At 36.1% G+C, this 17748-nt stretch overlaps 1 protein-coding gene across 3 annotated transcripts in view; it reads right to left on the bottom strand.

Annotated features, from left to right (window-relative positions):
- osbpl2b (oxysterol binding protein-like 2b) overlaps positions 1–16161 on the bottom strand; it is a 34649-nt gene extending 18488 nt beyond the window's left edge. Inside the window, exon 1 of one of the 3 annotated variants that reach the window (XM_023270750.3) lies at positions 16045–16161. The gene's annotated coding sequence lies outside the window, so the exon portion shown is untranslated. Of the gene's footprint in view, positions 1–2807; positions 2936–6649; positions 6780–16044 lie in introns of those variants that run through there. The other 2 variants (XM_023270751.3, XM_023270752.3) reach the window with 2 other exon arrangements.
- Positions 16162–17748: the final 1587 nt, after the last annotated feature.

Raw genomic sequence — 17748 nt, 5'->3', positions numbered from 1 at the left:
TGATACATTTGTGTTGGCCAGATGTCATTAAGCATCACAGAAGGCTTCGTCATAGTGCCCATTTACTAGCTAAAACTCCCACAATGCTCTCTGTTTGCCATGACGGATGTGCCAGTCTCCTTTGGTGGGAATTATATAAAACTGGAGGAGGCTCCACCTGGTTGCAACCACAGCTAATCTACAATATTTGAAGTGTCAAGTTAAGTCGAGACTAGGACTTGGAGACAACATCAAAATAACAGAAAACAATGGATTGTCCAAGCTGCGATTTAATCCTTGTTCTCTAAATGAACTCTCTACTATTGGGCTCATTTTTCATAAGTAAGTTTGCATGAACAATAACTGCAAATTATATTTAATTAGAGACTAAAACTCCTATTTTCTGCATTATTCTCCACAGAGTTTCTTGGATTCAGAGACCTTGCCCTGAGAGATACAACTACATAATCCTTATTTTAACATTTTCTATTTCCACTGAAAAACTGAAGTGAGAACCTTGTCAAATAAAACCAACATGCAAAGAACATTGTGTATAATGTACTACAGAGATGCTCTTTACAGTGAACCTCCACAGCCAACAGTTCATAGATTTCAGATGACACAGAATGCTGAGTGTTGTTCTCTGCTATCGAGGCTACCAGCTGAAAATCTGCTTAGCCTGTAGGAGCAACAGTGTTGTCTATCATGGCCCAATGAGTGCAAACAGAGAGTTTTCTAGTCCAGTAGTTACATAATCGGGACACCACTGTCACAGGCATTCTGAGGCTTTGTTACCCTCTGTTTGGTGCATTAGCTCAACAGAGTTTGAAGTCCCAAAATTCAAACATGGCAAGTTGAAAGACTGGGAACTAGGAGATGGAAACTGTCACTGAGTAACACATAATGAAATGTTTAACTAGCAACTGAGATAGTAAGCAGATTGAACAAAGGAGTCGGAAAAATTAACAGTGTATGCTTCGATTGGCCCAAATGATGTATGTAGTAGTGCTTACAAACCTCACACAGTGAAGGTGGAAGCAGCCAACCGACCAACAGGCAGTAACTATAGTTTAATCCCTCACATTATGCAGTACATGCAAACAGATCAATACATGTGAATTAGTCACCAATAAAACCCAAACTGTTTCACTGTGCTGGCAGTAAACTGCATTTTTCTGTTGTGTATAAAAGTCTATATCAAACTCCTGTCATGTACTCTTTCACGGACTAAAACTCATATGTAAGATTTTAGCACAACTACCAGAAGACCAAATTGCTGTAAAACATTTCCATTACCATGACACAGCCCACATGGCAAATATGACAAATGTTGACTTGTAAGCTGAGTCACTGTTTGTAGCAGGACCTCAGCAGTTGGCTAGACACCTTTACACAGCAGCAGTCTCTTCTCTAACACACAAAACAACTGAATGTAGTTCTTTATATGCTTGATCTTAAGTTACACATGGCCTCTAACCATCAGGATACACCATCATGGATGTCAAATACAGCTATGAAAATGTACGTTGACTTTTCTGACATATCTAAACAAGCAAAAATGTGATCCTCTTTGAAACAGTGCCAGCAAAAATGGGTGATATGCTTGAACTACACCACAAGGAAAAACTAGCTTTTTCAGTCATTTAGTCAACAAAAATATCAATAAAATGTAATATTATTCTGTGAAAAAGCAATTAAGTGATCTCAGAGGCTAGTTTTGCTTGTTTTAGTAAAACTAATGTTGTATTTTGCATGATTTGTCCAGAAGTCTCCAACATTGACCTGACCACTGTTCACATCTTATGTCAACAAAAGTCAACAATTTCTATTGGGATAAACATACTTTTACCACGTAACCAAAATGTGCTAATACCACATTTCAAATATATTCAGTTTACTAATATCTGTGACAAAGAAAAGCAATAAAGTTCTATATATGAGAAGTTAAACACCGAAAATGTTAGATTTTTTTCTTTAAAAAAAAAAAAAACTGCTGTAGAGATAGTGGTCAATTATGTAACTAATTGCTGCAGTTCTGTACTATACTCCGAGCTGCATTGAGTGGCTGGGCTCATTCTGTTAACTGATAAAAGGTTTAAGATATATTCTCTTAACTAATTAGAATTATTTATTTATTTTATCAGTACCAAAATCACAAACCATAAACTACATGGTACTGTATTGCCAAAAAACAGTTTAAAGAATAGCAGCCACAATCAGGGTGAAATTATTTAGTCTTAGGTTAATTTTAAATTCTTTTCAAGCAACAAACAATGAAAACTGTGTAGATATTTTTTCATTCTGATTCAATTTTATACTAATAAAAGCTTGCTCTGACCATATGAATGCAAAATAACAAAACCTATAATATGTAGTTTGTGGCTGCATAAAAAGAAGTTTCCACTGTTTCTGTTCTCATCACAGCTGCTCGACTGTTTACATACATTGCATATTTTGCGTGCAAATTTTTGCAAGCTCAGAAAGACAGAGACAAAACCAAGACAGAAGTTTGTATCTTGAAAGAAATGTTGCTGAGCATCTTTTCGTCCATATTCTTTAACCTACAGTTCAGTGCTGTACAGAATCGTTTACAGGAGATTTCCAACACCAGTTACTCATCAAATATTTCCTGCTGTGTTTACTGTGATGATTTTTATTTAGTGACTGAACATCATCTGCTATTCTCTTCAAAATATCTTTATTCCTAGAGGAAAGGCAGGCATTTCATTAGACTGTGTGACACAATTAAATTTAAGTTATGCAGCAATGTAGTCCTACTGCAAATACTTACTTACTGAATGACATACCAGCACAAAACCTTTACATACCTGCAGAAAAATTACATCCTCAAGCAAGCATCTGATTTCAAACAGTTGTTCTGTTCTGACTAACTGCTGAAGCTACTTCTTCTCCTCTTACTCTGCCTTTTTTTTCCTCCACAGTGGACGGATTTCACCTTTGCCAGAGATAGCTGACGCCTTCAGCACACAAATGAACTTCGGCCTCTGCATGATCGATAAGCTGAACAGAATAGATGACAATCTAGTATTCAGTTGTTCCAGCAGCTCATTCAATGTCCAACCCTGCTTTTTTTTAGGTCAAGGTATGTTGATTCCTACTAAGTCTAGATGAAACAGAGGATAAACCTGTATTTCCTACATTACAAGGGGAGTTAAAAAAGGAATTAAAAAGGGAGTTGACTGCTTTTCAGTAGATTATATCCACCAAGAGATCTACACCACAAAGCATGAAGTTTCCTTTTTATCACATAAACTAGGACACTTCTGATGATACAAATACTTCAGCAGTACATTTTTGAGTCCCTGTCGGAATAGACTATTAAACTTGTGCAACTCGCCCAAATGCCAAAAATGTGCAAATAGAAAGGCAGCTTTCCAGCCTGCTTCCAAAAGGTGAGCTGGTAGCCAGGTCCACAGTTGTGATAACCCTTATCACACATATTTCCATGCATCACTGCTACAGTACTCTGTGTTCTACCCATGATCTATGAGCACAGCAAATTTTACTATAAAACCAGAGGACAAGGCAAGAAATGTTCATTTACATCACTTCTAGAGTAAAAAAATGACACAAGTGCCCCATTTTTCTCCACTTTGTAGTGATACTCCACTGTTCTGCAGATAATTTCACATTTAAACAGTTATGTCATATCGATATCAGGTATAAAATGTTGAAAGGTCAACTCAAAGTCATTTTATTTGCAACAGGTCATTACTGAAAATGTTGGAAGTCCTTTTAGTGGCTCAAACTATATCTTCTGAATCAAAATTGCAGGTCAAACTATACTGACTCCTCATCACTAAATGTCAACCAACTTTGAAAATAGAACCTTGGAAACCTGCTACACAGCAACAGCCCTGAAGATATAACACAAGGCTTGCCTACCTGTATATCTACGAACAGAGCAAACATGGCTGAAGCCTTCATTTGCATAATATATTACAGGTTAGTCATTTTTCTCATCACTTAGGTTACATTCTGCAGCCGTACTGTTGCTACTACAGGATCCATTTATACCAAGAATAATTCTGCTTTACTGAAACTTCTCTTTCATTTTAAATATGCATCATGAACATCTGCCCAGATGCACTGCTGATCACAAAGAGGGTATAAAGATGAAGTTGGTACAAACAACACAGTGAGAGAGATATTAATATAACAGAGAGTGGAATCAATGATAAAACTGCATTATTGATTTTACGCAATAACCTGACATAGTTCTGACTGTAAAGTGCTACTAGTTAGGTTGTCATAAAAGGAAGGGCAGAGCATATCAGCATTTAAATATCGTAACTATAATTTATGATGCACTTTGCCCAGGACACATCACAGTTAATTACTATAGCCAGCGTTGAAAGTCAGATCAACTGCTTGCTTGAGACAAGAGTTTACCCAACATTTCCTGGTATGGCAGTCTGGTGTTATGGGAAGGCTCTGTTTACAGTTCAACAATTAGGCCCTCTTCATTCAGCCAGCAATTGATCTGACTGCATTAAATCTAGTTTAACGTTAAACTTGTAACAAAATGCTTCAAGCTATGAGCCAAAACCAAGCCTGGGAGCTAATAGACATTTCACATTTCAGGTCGCTCTTTGTCACACCCCTTTAAAAGTAGACACATTTCCAAGGTTGGTGTGCAAAAGAGCATGAAGAAGCGATCCGGTTCACAAGAAAAATTCCTTCTGATTACACTGTGACACATGAGAGAAAGTATGACAGCCACTGGTTGAACCCTCAGGCTGTAGTTGGCCTTCTGAGATGCTGAACAGATTCTGTTACTTTAAGATTTCCCAGAGCAGTTTGGAACTCTACATGAAGGCTTCAGTAATTACATTTGTATGCTTGAAAAGAAACAGGAACTGAGAATGAGTGAAATATCTGGGAATTAATCCTGGCTAAATCTAAATTACTCTGATGAATGCCTTGATCTTTTCTTGTTGAGTTAATTTGTTGAAGATTGGCAGGACAAATGTTTCTTTGTATCTCGTATTAGCGTCAACAACAATGCATAAAAGTGAAATAAAATCCGTAAATGTTTTACTGATATTTATTGGTACAGGCTAAAAGCAGTATTGCTTCTATAATTGCAGGTTTTGATCTATAGTCAAACATTCTTCTGGTCGCCTTGTGTTGTTAATTAACTCACTGTTGTATTCCATAACTGTGCAGAAAGTAGATCCAAACACACCCACAGACAAAGAGACAGAAGACCAGCTTTCTGATTGGCTGAAACAGGCTCTCAGATCATATCAGACGCTGAATCCTCAGCGCCTTTAAGCTGTTACGTAACCGTGACAGACATGGCACCACATGAGCACCACCACCTCACTGTCCATACTTGGACAACAGCTTAACCCCAATCTGAGGCCATATTATTCCAATAGTTATACAAAACCCAGAGAAACTCATAGATATGACATGTCAAGAGTAGAAAGCAGGTCTTAGACCAGAGATGACAGCTTCATCTTGATAATATTAGCTTTTCTTTTAACTGGGAGAGTCCTAGACATCATTATTTACCGCAAAATCTAAAACTACAACCATAGTCAGAAATATGAAGTGCAAATATATAATAAACCTCATCACTTGAAACAAGTTATAAAACAGATTTTCTTGCCAAGAGTGAAAGAAAGGCTCTAAAATTGCATAAACTGATGCTGTTAGTTCCATATAAAGTCAAAAGGAGCAGAAGATTTTCCACATTTGTTCCACACCACTGCTGTTAGAAGTAATAGAGCCAGTATCATAGCTTGTGTTCCGTCCAAAATAACACAACACATTGTGAAATATTCATTTTCTGATTGAATAATGAGATGAATTATCGCTATGATAATAACAGCTTATCACAAACAACCCCAATCTGAGGCCACATGATTCCAATAGTTACACAAAACACAGAGAAACACTGAAGGTGACGTACACAGATTAGAAGGCATGTTTTAGACCAGAGATGACAACCTCTCTTTGAGGATATTAACTTTTCTTTTAACTTCAGGAGTCCTGCACATTATTTATGTACCATATAATCCTAAACTACAATCTTAGCTTGTTATTTAAGCTAATCTACTATTAGTTTAACCTTTTTTCTATATTAGAAATATAAAATGCAAATATAGAAAATGCCTCATCATCTAAAACAGCTGTTATAAAACTGATTTTCTTGCCAAGAATGAAATAAAGATTCCAAAATTGCTGCTCGCCTTACATAAAGTCAATTTTGTAAATGAGGGCTAAATAAAGTTCATCTTATCTTAAAAGGAGCAGAAGAATTCCCATACTCATGCTGTAAAAGTTAGAAATAATGAAGCTAGTATCAAGCTTAAGCTCAGTCTAGAGTAACACAAATTATCAAGAAATATTCATTTTTCTAATAGAATAATGCACTAATAATAATAATAATAATAACAATAATAATAATAATAATAAAATGAATAAACAAAACTTTATTTTTAATGGAAAACTACTGATATAAGAGCAATTTATGCCGAACGTTTGACAGCTGACAAGAAGAAAGGTCACAAACTGAAGTAAATACTAAAAGAGCGTTGTGCTGCTGTACCGTTTCTGCTAACAATATGTTGCACTGTACTTGTTTCCAGTGGCAAAATAACCTCTTTCCCCACAACCTGCAGCTTTAAGAGAAACCTACCAACGTTCCATTCATAAGCCTACCGACGTCTGTCCTCCGAGGGCTGACAAAAACATTCAAATCCGCAGGGACGAGAGAAGACGAAAAGGGAGAGCTGAGGCGAAAGGAAATAAAGCGACGAGGACTGTTGCCAGCGAGACGGAGCCCAGTACTGATACAGCAAACACACACACACCTCTCTCTACACACACCTGCTTCAATAGGTGACACACCTCTGCACACTGCGAAACACATACCACAAGTTGATATCACACACACAAACACCGAGGTACATAATAAGATGAACAACGCGATCAAGAAACTATGAAACAAACTGTACTGCTCTCTAATAGAACCAACAACGGAGAAAAAAAGCTATCAGAGTTGTGTGGGAAAGAATAATGTGAAAATTGTTTAATTAAAGTTGCATGAAATAAATGAAGGATTGGTGCTGCTGGGTGACTAGTTTGTGTCTCATCTGATCAGAATCCTGCCCGTCCAGACCAGTGGATTCTCGGGATGGACAACTGATCCTGTCGACTTCTACGCTTCAGGTCTGTTCATCACTGACATTTCAAACACAAGCCTTAAGACTGCAACAGCTACACACAATTTTCATTGAGACCTAAACAAGCTCATTGTCTTTTGTAAAGCCGCTGGGTAGAAACGAGGCTTGTCACACCTTCTGATTATGTAAAACAAAATAGAAAAATGGCAAAAAGAAAAATAATGGGCATGTTAGCTAAGCTTTATTTGCTAAGTGGCTTATTTTGAGGACATCAGGGGGAAAATAACATGAAAAACTCAATAAATTATGGATAATTTGGAGGTGATATTGTGCATGTGTATTTTCCAACATTTAAACATCACAAAATCACATGTAGCATTACACAGTATATCAAAACTCAAAAGTTATCGCAATATGCAGCCATTAAAAAACAGTGAACTGCCTTTTTCTTATTCTCTCATAAGAAATTGAAGCTTTTAGGGTGACAAAATAAGAGGCATCGCTGTAAAAACAAGTGCTCTAGCTGTCTGTACAGATTTTAAAAAAAGAGTAGAGGCACAAAAGAAACATACACCGTCGCTTTATTTATAGCCAACAATCAGGCTGAGCGGATGTGTGGAGAAGTTTTAGGTTTTCAGTGTTTTAAACCAAAACGAGGGAATCAACATGTCTAACTTGGAAAAGCATCTCCTCAAGAGAGATGTTGAAAGGATTCAAGGAGTGACAGGTTAGCAAATGAACTAACAGATAATTGCCTCATGCTGTCAAATACAACAAACATTTTTCATCATTAGAGTTTGACAAGGCAACAAAAGATGGTGATAACGGTTTAATTTGGTTTTAGCTTTTTAGCTAACTAACAAAAGTGGCAAATATTTCTATATGCCAATGTGGCTTTCCAAATTAACTTTAACTAACTTTACTGCAAGCTTATGAAATTCACATGTTCAGCAACACAAGTTTATAAATTTCCTGAATTCCTTCAAAAAAGTGAAAGTGGGCAATTAAAGTAGTAGTAACACTTCTTTGAAAAGCAGCAGTGTGACAGGGGGTGGAGGTATAATAGCGAGCTGATTTTAGTGAAAAGTTCCTCCAGTTTGTGTTCTCTTATAAAATGTATGAACACATTATGGTGTTTCATGGTTTCTTTCACATCCGCTGCTGCTTTGCATCAACAGAGTCTAAATATTTTTCCTTTTTTCAATCCATTTAAAAAGCTCATTCTGTCATTTAGGTTTTGGCTATGGTATCGTATTAAAGTCATAATTCTACTATTGTAACAACACTACTCACACAACAGTAAATTACAAAGTGCAGCACAATTTTTGGCTGTTTTCTCGTGTGCAAAAGCAGCATACTTGGTCAAAAATTCACTCTTTCACTGATTTAGCTCAGTTGACTTCCTGAGCATAGCAACACACAGGCAGGCACAGACTTTGCAATGAAACTGCATTTCTAAAACCTCCTACACATTACATAAGTGTCAACTTTTCCTGAATATCGAACTGCATTTTGTTTACCAATTATCAGTGCACTTAGTTTCACATCTCAACAGCAGAGATTGTGTCATTTGGATAAAATCTACAAGGCTTCAGGTTATGGCTCAAAGATTAAGGTCGGGATGAAGGGAATAGATTTGCTCTGGCAGTCTGAGAGAAGGAGGCAGGATGTGAATGCAGCCTTACAGGCAACGGTGGGAACAAGAAGCACAGACGGCCACTGTGTTAGAGGGAGTTCAATACAGAGCAGCATTCTGCAGCGACTGCTGTCTGTACACTAATTTGTGCTGCAGAAAGTAAAAAGGGGAGGGGGGGCTTACTTTGGAGAGCAAAATTGCAATGGAGTTTTGAGTGTTAAAGGGTAATAGGGTAGATAAACTGAAGCCAAAAATGTGTCCCAAGCAACTGGAGCCTTGTTCTTCAAGAATCCTGCCATCTAGGAAATTGCGTGACTGAAAACAGCTTGTGCAAGTAAATAAACCCAACATAAATTCTGTTTTTGTTCCAAACACTGGGCTGTATACAGAAAAGATTGTATACGGACTGTCCAGTGATCGCCTTGAGATTTTACATTTCACACTGTTATAGACTCTTACTGTCTGTAAATGTGAACCTGCCTTTAATTCCAGGCTGAGTTATGATATGAGCAACCAGCTCTGACGACGCTGTTTCATAGTGAGACAAATACTGCTGCAGGGGAAAAAAATCTATTAGCCATTAAAAATCAACCAAAAATTCAAGTCACTTTCTGTCTCAGATTTCCTGCTTTCATCCCAACCCATAAAAATCTCTAGAGAACATGAAAAAACACTGTTCATAATGTGTGACAGTAATATATAAAGTAAATACCAGCGCTATCTGGCAGCTCATATAGAACTTCACTTACTGTATATCGCCCATAATTGGACACATTAGTGCTGCCAGTGGGCAGATAAATGGAAGTGTATATCACAAGACCAATACACAGTTTAAATGTCAATAGCCCACAAACGACTTTTTATTAGAGTGTGACCGCGAGTATAAAATTTACTCGACTTCAATCACAAGACCAACCTCGTCGAGTCAATCCACTGACTGGAGCGATTCAGAAAACCTAAGTGCTAACGTCAACAACATCCCGCACCACCGGGTACCAACTGCTCAGCAGAACGGAGATGCAACAGCAAAATACAGCCACCTAATCAGCTTAAATCACACACTGGTGCAGCTGAATGACAAAACTGCAAAACTCTCCTCATGAGAAGCAAGTGAAAGTCTCTTCTTGTCTGTTTCCATCCGAGCTTTTGTTATTTTCACTGAAGCAAAAACAAATGCAGATATGAAACGATGATATGGACAGAGAATTAATAAAGCTAACAATCGCTACGTAGTTGTTTGCCCACCAGAGACAGTAAAAGCATCGTGCAGTTTCTAGATTACATCAGTCACTGGGCCTTGAATGAGGACATTAACTGAGGAAGTGAACCACAAAACAGATAAACAGTGTCCCGACTAACGACAAATTCACACATGTAAAAAGATAATAACATTTTAGCTCCTCTGCTGGCATTTGTAACCAGAGCAACTAAAATAATAACAAGGTTCACAAAGGTTAAAAAAACAAATAAATTCAAGGACTTGAGCCACTGCACCCTGACAAGCTCACTGATAATTATATTAACCCTGTGAACCCCAAACAGTTTCAGGCTCCTGTCACATTTTTACTCATTGTGGGCTCATTTTTCACTTAAAGTCCTGCACAACAACAATGAATAGAAGTAGAGAGAACTAAAAAAAATAAATGTCTTTTGTGTAATTTAACAGTTACAAAGTTGTTTTTCTTTGATTATTTCACTATATTTAAAAAAAAAAAAAAAACTCAGACATCTACAGCATCTTTGCAAGTGTACCAAAGTGTTACCAATACTAGAACAAAAAATAAATTGTGACTCTACATACTATTACTGACTACAATTTTCAATTTTTGTGTATAAACACAGCCTGCAGTTCAGTGGAAAACTCCATGAGTTTTGTCATGTGAGTTTTGGTCACGGCTGAGTCACTAATGGCTTCTCATTTGCATCAAGGAATGTCAATTTTTACAGAATTTCATCAGAGCAGATGATTTATTTTTGACAATTTTTTGAATTAGACATGTTGAACAAAGTGATTTTGATTAAATATACCAATTTTAAGCTGGTTCATTTTCACAAAGAAATCAAAAGTCGCACATAATCTGTTCAAGAAGTACAGAAAAGTTGAAAACCTGCCAATTTTTCCTCTTTTACAGTTTCTGCTTCTGATAAATAGTATCATCTTGGCAGGTTTTTTGGAAAGATACTACACCTTACAAACCTGCCAGTGTGTGTTGGAGTTCAGAGGGTTCCAGCATAACAACTAAGGATAAAGGAACATTAGCCATGAAAGACAACTTAGCATAGATTCCACAAACACAGCTGCAAAACTCAAATGATCAGTACTACAATGAGAAGAAATTACTCTAGAGGTCACAAAAAGAAAGTTTTACAATTTCCATAGTAATCACCTAAAAACACCTAAAAACAATTACAGCAGGACAGACTGCAAATCAAGCTCATTGTCAATATATGAAACAAATTGCTCAAGATCTGTTTTTCTCAAGACTAAAGCTAATCCCATGACAAATGCATAACTCCAATTACTTTTGCTCTATAGCCAACCTTAGCTTAAACTGTATGAAGATTGTAATGCTCACTGAAAGGGACTTTGTGCTTCTTCTTCATGTTCCTCCTAATGGAACTCCTTGTGCACCCCATGAGAACAAAACACCGTCTAATTCTGAGCAGGATGCTGAGCTTACAGTCTAATACTCTCACAAACCGCCATTCAGCTCGGCATGAGTCAGCACGTTCCACCGATACCTGCTCAGTCAGAAAACCTGCCGGGATGAGTTTTACTTTGACAGACACCAAACCCTAATCAGCATTTTTCTTAGACGTGTCCACCCTTTGACGTAAACACAGCGACACTCCTGAGCTCAGGTGAAATTAATGCAGAAAAGCAAGTTTTGCGATCGCCATTGTGCCCAACTTTGCAGGTGTGTGTCTGATTCACCTCGGAAAATCTGAATGACGCTTAAGTTACATATAACCAGGACATTATTTTATGTAGTGTCTACTAGAGCCACATTATATATACAGTTTAGCATTGAATTCTGAGATGTGCCCAACTAACTAAAACACATCATGGTACAACTCTGTTTTTGTTTCGTGATACAGCAACTAATCTACAAGAGACGACAGAATATAACTGACTTCTATTTAAGGGTTCTTGGAAACAGTTTTTTTTTCTACTTTCTCTTTTTAGGTGATGCAGACTTTGTCATCATACAGGCTTCAGATATGAAATGATTTGAGACCAGGAGAGAACCACTGAAAAGGAAGATCTGGTTGGAGAAACACAAACACAAGGTCTGTTGCAAAGCTGCACAATTAACATAATGATAACTATTAAGATGATTTTGGCTTCCCACAATTAAATAATCATGATCAACTGCAATATTGATTTATTTAAAGTGTGCTCTGCTCATAGAAAACAGCACATTAGATTACAATTATTTGGTGTCAACTTGGGTACATATTTTTTAAGTAGTTTTTTTAGAAACACGAGAGGGTCGCCCAGCTAAAGTCTACTGTCGCCTGCAAGTGAAGCATTTAAGGAACCTCGTTAAAATGTAGTGTCTATTAATGAGCAGACGTTCAGTCACTGATGCATTTAAGGTACAATTTTAATTATATTTTACCTCTATAAAATGCACTCTACTCATATAAAGAAGAACCTTTTTTTATTTTTAATACAGATTTGTACATTTGCAGAAATGCAGTACAATATGAAAGATTATTTAAATGTGAAAATGTAATTGTGATCTCAGTATTGATCAAAATATTCTTGATTAGCATTTTAGCCAAAACTGTCTAGACTTTGTCTGTTATATGAAAGTATTTCAGCTACAGAAAGGATGCTGTTGACCAAAAACAGGTAGTCTGTCTTGCAGTTGTTACCACCACATGAGGCAACAACGAATTTGTTTGACTGCACAACAACCCTCTAAGATCTAAATGACATCCAAAGCAATAAAACTATTAGATTATTAATTATCATAATTATTTTTGTTATATTCTATGCAGTTGCTCTTATTCAGCCATTTCTAGAATGATTAATTCTTTGCAAATAGAGTTACTGAAGTCATCTGATGAAAATTTCTGCATTGTTATTTTCGCAGAAGAACAAAATATCGTAATGTCACATTTTCTAGTATGGCACAGCCCTATTCCCTACTAACTGTGTTAACCTTCGTTCAGTCAATGTGTGCAGCTTTGCCAGACAAAATACTGGTCTGATGTTATAAAAAAAAGAGAGATACTGCCAAAATGACTGCTGTTTATGATAGTGTTGTCTTCATTATCAGTAAACAAGGACAGGAAACATGAAAGAGAAAACAGATCTCACATGATTCCCTCTTAGCCCAAATAATGTAGTTAAGGAAAAAAACACATTAATCTTCAGCAACAAGTGTGGCTCAACTACACAGCTTATGCACCAACTATACGTAGAATAATCCTAACAAAATCTGCCTCTTGTGGGGAACAGGTGAAGACAGGAACGAGAACTATGAACTTTTTGTGTAACTGGTATAGTTTCATGTACAAAATCCAACATCAAACACACCAGATCAATCAGTTATGTTATTAATACAGTGCTTCTTTGCAGAGGATAATTTGAGGACCCACATTGAAATACAGGCTGAAATAAAGAAAATAATACAGGGCTGCTCTGGCAATCTGACAAATGCTTGTAAAAAAATACAATCACAATCAATATTTAATTACTTATTATCACAATACTGGCCAGTAGTGATCGTATGCTGATATAATAGTGCATCTGTAGTGGCCATGCTGACAATAATGACCATGAGACAGTCACAGAGGAGCAAAATAACACAATGGATGCATATGAGAGAGGCTCCTGATTGGCTGCTTTGCTCTTTCATAAAATATACATACAGTAGTGCCTGGATGGTTGCCTGGACTAGCATTAGCTCAAACTTTGTCTCATCTCCCATGTGGCGACAAACTGCAGATATAAGGTGCACTAAAAGAAAAGACAGTTGAGCAGCAAACCTGTAGTGTTTTTATATTAAACAGTAGCAGGCAGTACAGAAATGAAAAAAGGAGCAGAACACATTTAAATTAAAGACGTAGCAGAATCAGCTTTTCACATGTCTGCTTGTGCAAGATAAACAAACCAACAAGTAAATTTTAGATCCAGATACATCCATTAACTTGTGTAACGAAGTAATTCATGTGACTGTATTAGTCCTGCCCCTTCTGCAACATTCCTCTCACCAGTGTTGAAACCTGGCTTTTAGTGAAAACCTTGCACCATCTTCTTCCTGTTCCCTTAAATTTTAAAACCACACAACTCAAAAATACGTATTGCACAAGCGAAACATCCCCCAAGGTGTTTGGAGAAAAGCCACTTAACTCGGCAAACACCGCGTCAACAAACACAGTCTCTCGTCTGTGCATAATCGCCTCGACGCTGCCGTTCTGGTGGGAGGACGGCGGTTCAAGAGTGCAGAGTGATGCTAGCTTTTCAAATGAGACCATTGCCATAGCGACTAACTATGGGGGTAATTAGGGGACCTTAGGGAGGAAGATACAGCACATAATGACAACAACTGGAATTCCTGAGAGAGCAGTCTGGTGTCTCATGTAATGTAACAATAAAACCAGTTGGTGTCTGACTTCAGAATCCTGTGGATGCCTTATGACGTCTTATTATTCCTGAACAACTCATTTCCAGTGAAACTTCATGCATATTATCTAGTCATGCGATCATGTTTTTCATATTTTTGCAATGAAATCAATAAACAACTACGCCTTTGCTTTCAAAATAGCTACAGAATTAAGAGACTGTAAAATAGGTTTTAGTTCATCTTCTCCTTGGATAACACTTTGGTTTTTGTTTTATTTATTAACCTTGTGGTGGACCAGCAACTAATACAAAACACAGTTACAAAATTGCACAGTTAAAACATGAGCAAAAAAACAAACAAAAAAAAAAGATTAAATTTACAAGCAAATTCTGAAAAACAAAGTGCAGGTTGTGGCCTCAAAAACTTCCAGGTTGAATTTAAAAGCACTCGATGAGATTAACTCGGTTAGTTTCCGGTCTGTCTGCAACATATTTCATGCAAAAGTTGCAGAGTAAACAAAAGCCTTTTTACCCAATTCAATATGTACATATGGAACTGAAAGCAACAAATGGTCTTGTGAACGGAAGTGTTGCCTTATATATGAAAGTATACCAATGATGGATCCTTCAGTGGTGGGATGGGCAGTTTTGATACATCTGACACTTTAGTGTATCGTCAAGCTCTCAACTTTAAGTTTAATTGTATTTAATCATATATTAATATTGATTTCTTAGCCTCAAATGTCACAATATCGTTAAACAAAAATGTCTCTATACCTCAGCATCAGTTCCTTATATATACACAAAAGCTGTCTGTATTTTTATAAATTCGTTAATTCAAGTTCCTGAGCGGTGGTCAAAATATTTTCCACACGCCAGCGTAGGGCAGAACTAACACTGCCTCTGAGGGATGAGTGAATCATGGAGAGCAGATAAACACACTACTGTGAACCCTGGTGTCAACGACCTCCAGTACACCAGCCTCTAAAGACAAGAGCTTTGTTTGGTCTCCCGGTGAGTCAGATGTAGATGCTGATGGAGGCAGAGAGAAGTCAAACAGGCAGGAGGACATTCCCACTGTTTACTGGGCCATTTAAAACGTGATGACGTTAAGATAATTGCTCCCTGAAGGCAACTTAAGTCTCATTTTCGATTTGCATGTAATTTTTTTTGGCTTTCCCCTCTTACTTCACCTTGGACAGATGTTTACAGGCTGTCAGGTTCTGCTTGCACTAGCAACACATTGCAAGTACCCAAATGAATAGTTAGAAATGAACAAATCACTCAACTGTGAAGCAACATATTCCCAATTAAAGCTTTGCTGACCCATCCCAAATATGCTACCGTCAACTGTTTGCTTGCTACATCAGCGTACACAGTCTAGCACTTGATGTAGCTTTACAAATTAATTATACTAGAGGTAATTTAACGAGAATAAGGATTTTAAATAAGTACACGAGGGGCTGTTTGTCCCTAACAACACACCTCAAGCTGGGAGTCTCAACTCTGACAGCAGGTCTGGGAGCTTTTGACAGCTAGCATTGACGTTAGCGGGAGAGCTAAAGGGGGGGAAAGGAGGCTAACTATGCTAGTTAGCCTTCTTTTTTGGACATTAAAGGGAAAAGCGAGATTTGTGGCGTTGGGAAACAAAGCAGAAAACAGTAGGAAATGAAACTAAAAGTCTGTCGTCTTACCTCGGCGGTGTGTTCAGGGTGAATGTTTTGGCAAGTCCAGAGAGACGAGCAAGAATTAGAATAGTGTGTAGCTTGGGCTGTACACAGAAGCGGAAGTCGCTGGCAAGGGGGGCGTGATTAGAGGAATGACTGGCCTAAGCTGCAGCCAATCAGATGTGAAATATAAAGCGGTTAGCCAATAGCATTAAAGATTGGTTGGCTATTAAATAGCGTAGCAAAAACATGTAATTTTCCTCTTTATAATTATGTTACAGATCTTTACAATATAAAATCTACAATTATTATTATTATTATTATTATTATTATTATTGATAATAATAATAATAATAATATGTTGCAGATCTTAACACAATTTAATCTACAATTTGCTATTATTGTTGTTCTTGTTATTGTTATTCCTGGTTTCATGCTACACAAAGCATATCTTTTAAATACTATAAAATTTTTGATGTTTGTTTTAGTGATTCTAACAATGATATTGCATTTTTGTGGGTGCGAAGATAAAGTCAGACTAATCGTGTAACGTAAATGTCTGCCAAACAACTGACATGCAACTTTCTTTTTTTTTATTGTCATTATTATGTTATAGATCTGTACTCAAATCTGCTATTTTATTTTCTATAATAAAAATAATAATAATAATAATAATAATAATTATTATTATTATTATTATTATTATTATTATTATTATTATCATTATTATTATTTACTTGATTCATATTTATCATTTTAATCATAACATAAAATTCATAGATTTATATTTATTACATAAAAAATACAAAGCCTCCATTTATGCGACCCAAAACATATTTTGATGTGAATTATTTTTCCATAATTTTAATGATGATATTACACATTTGTGTAGGCTAAAATAAAGTCAGATTAGCCGTGTAATGTAATACCAAACAACCAACATCAGCTTTCTTCTTTTAAATTATAATTTTTATGTTACAGATATTTACTGTTTTAAATCTGCAATTTTAATATTAATATCAAATTTAATATTTTATTTTATATAAAATTTAACTATTATTTTTTAATTTTTAGTTGTAATTTTTTTCATTAATATTATTGTTATTTTTACCACAGGATTTTATTTATGAATTTGATCATACTAAGTATATATTAATATAGTAAGTCCAGAAACTTATATTTATTACATTAAAACTGCAAAGCTTTTATCATTCTAACAATAATACACTGAGAGACTGATTGCGAAAGATAAATGGCAACAAAACAACCAACATGCGACTCCTTTTTTTATTGTAATTATTATGCGATCGATCTTTACTGTCTTAAATCTGCAATTTTATTATTGTCATTATTATTATTAGTAGTAGTGGTAGTAGTACAGGATTCTTGTTTCTTATTTATTGTCATTATTTTTTTACTATCTTAAATCAGCAGTTTTAATATGATTTATTATTATTATTATTATTATTGTTGTTGTTGTTGTTGTTGTTGTTGTTGTTGTTGTTGTTGTTGTTGATGATGATGACAATATTAATATAATTGCATGATTCTTATTTATCATTTTAATCACTGAATATTTATTGCATTAAGAATTATACTGCATGGATTCATATTACACACTCATGTTTGATGTGCTTTATTTTCTAATTGTTCTAACACATTTTAAACATTTGTGTGGGCAAAAATAAAATCAGGCTGATTGTAAATTGTGGCTAAACACCACACCTTGAA

The sequence above is a fragment of the Amphiprion ocellaris genome, chromosome 8 (genome assembly GCF_022539595.1).
Source record: "Amphiprion ocellaris isolate individual 3 ecotype Okinawa chromosome 8, ASM2253959v1, whole genome shotgun sequence".
In the NCBI taxonomy this organism is placed as follows: domain Eukaryota; kingdom Metazoa; phylum Chordata; class Actinopteri; family Pomacentridae; genus Amphiprion; species Amphiprion ocellaris.
Note: the sequence above shows the minus strand (reverse complement) of the source record. Positions and strands in the feature narration are given on the sequence as shown.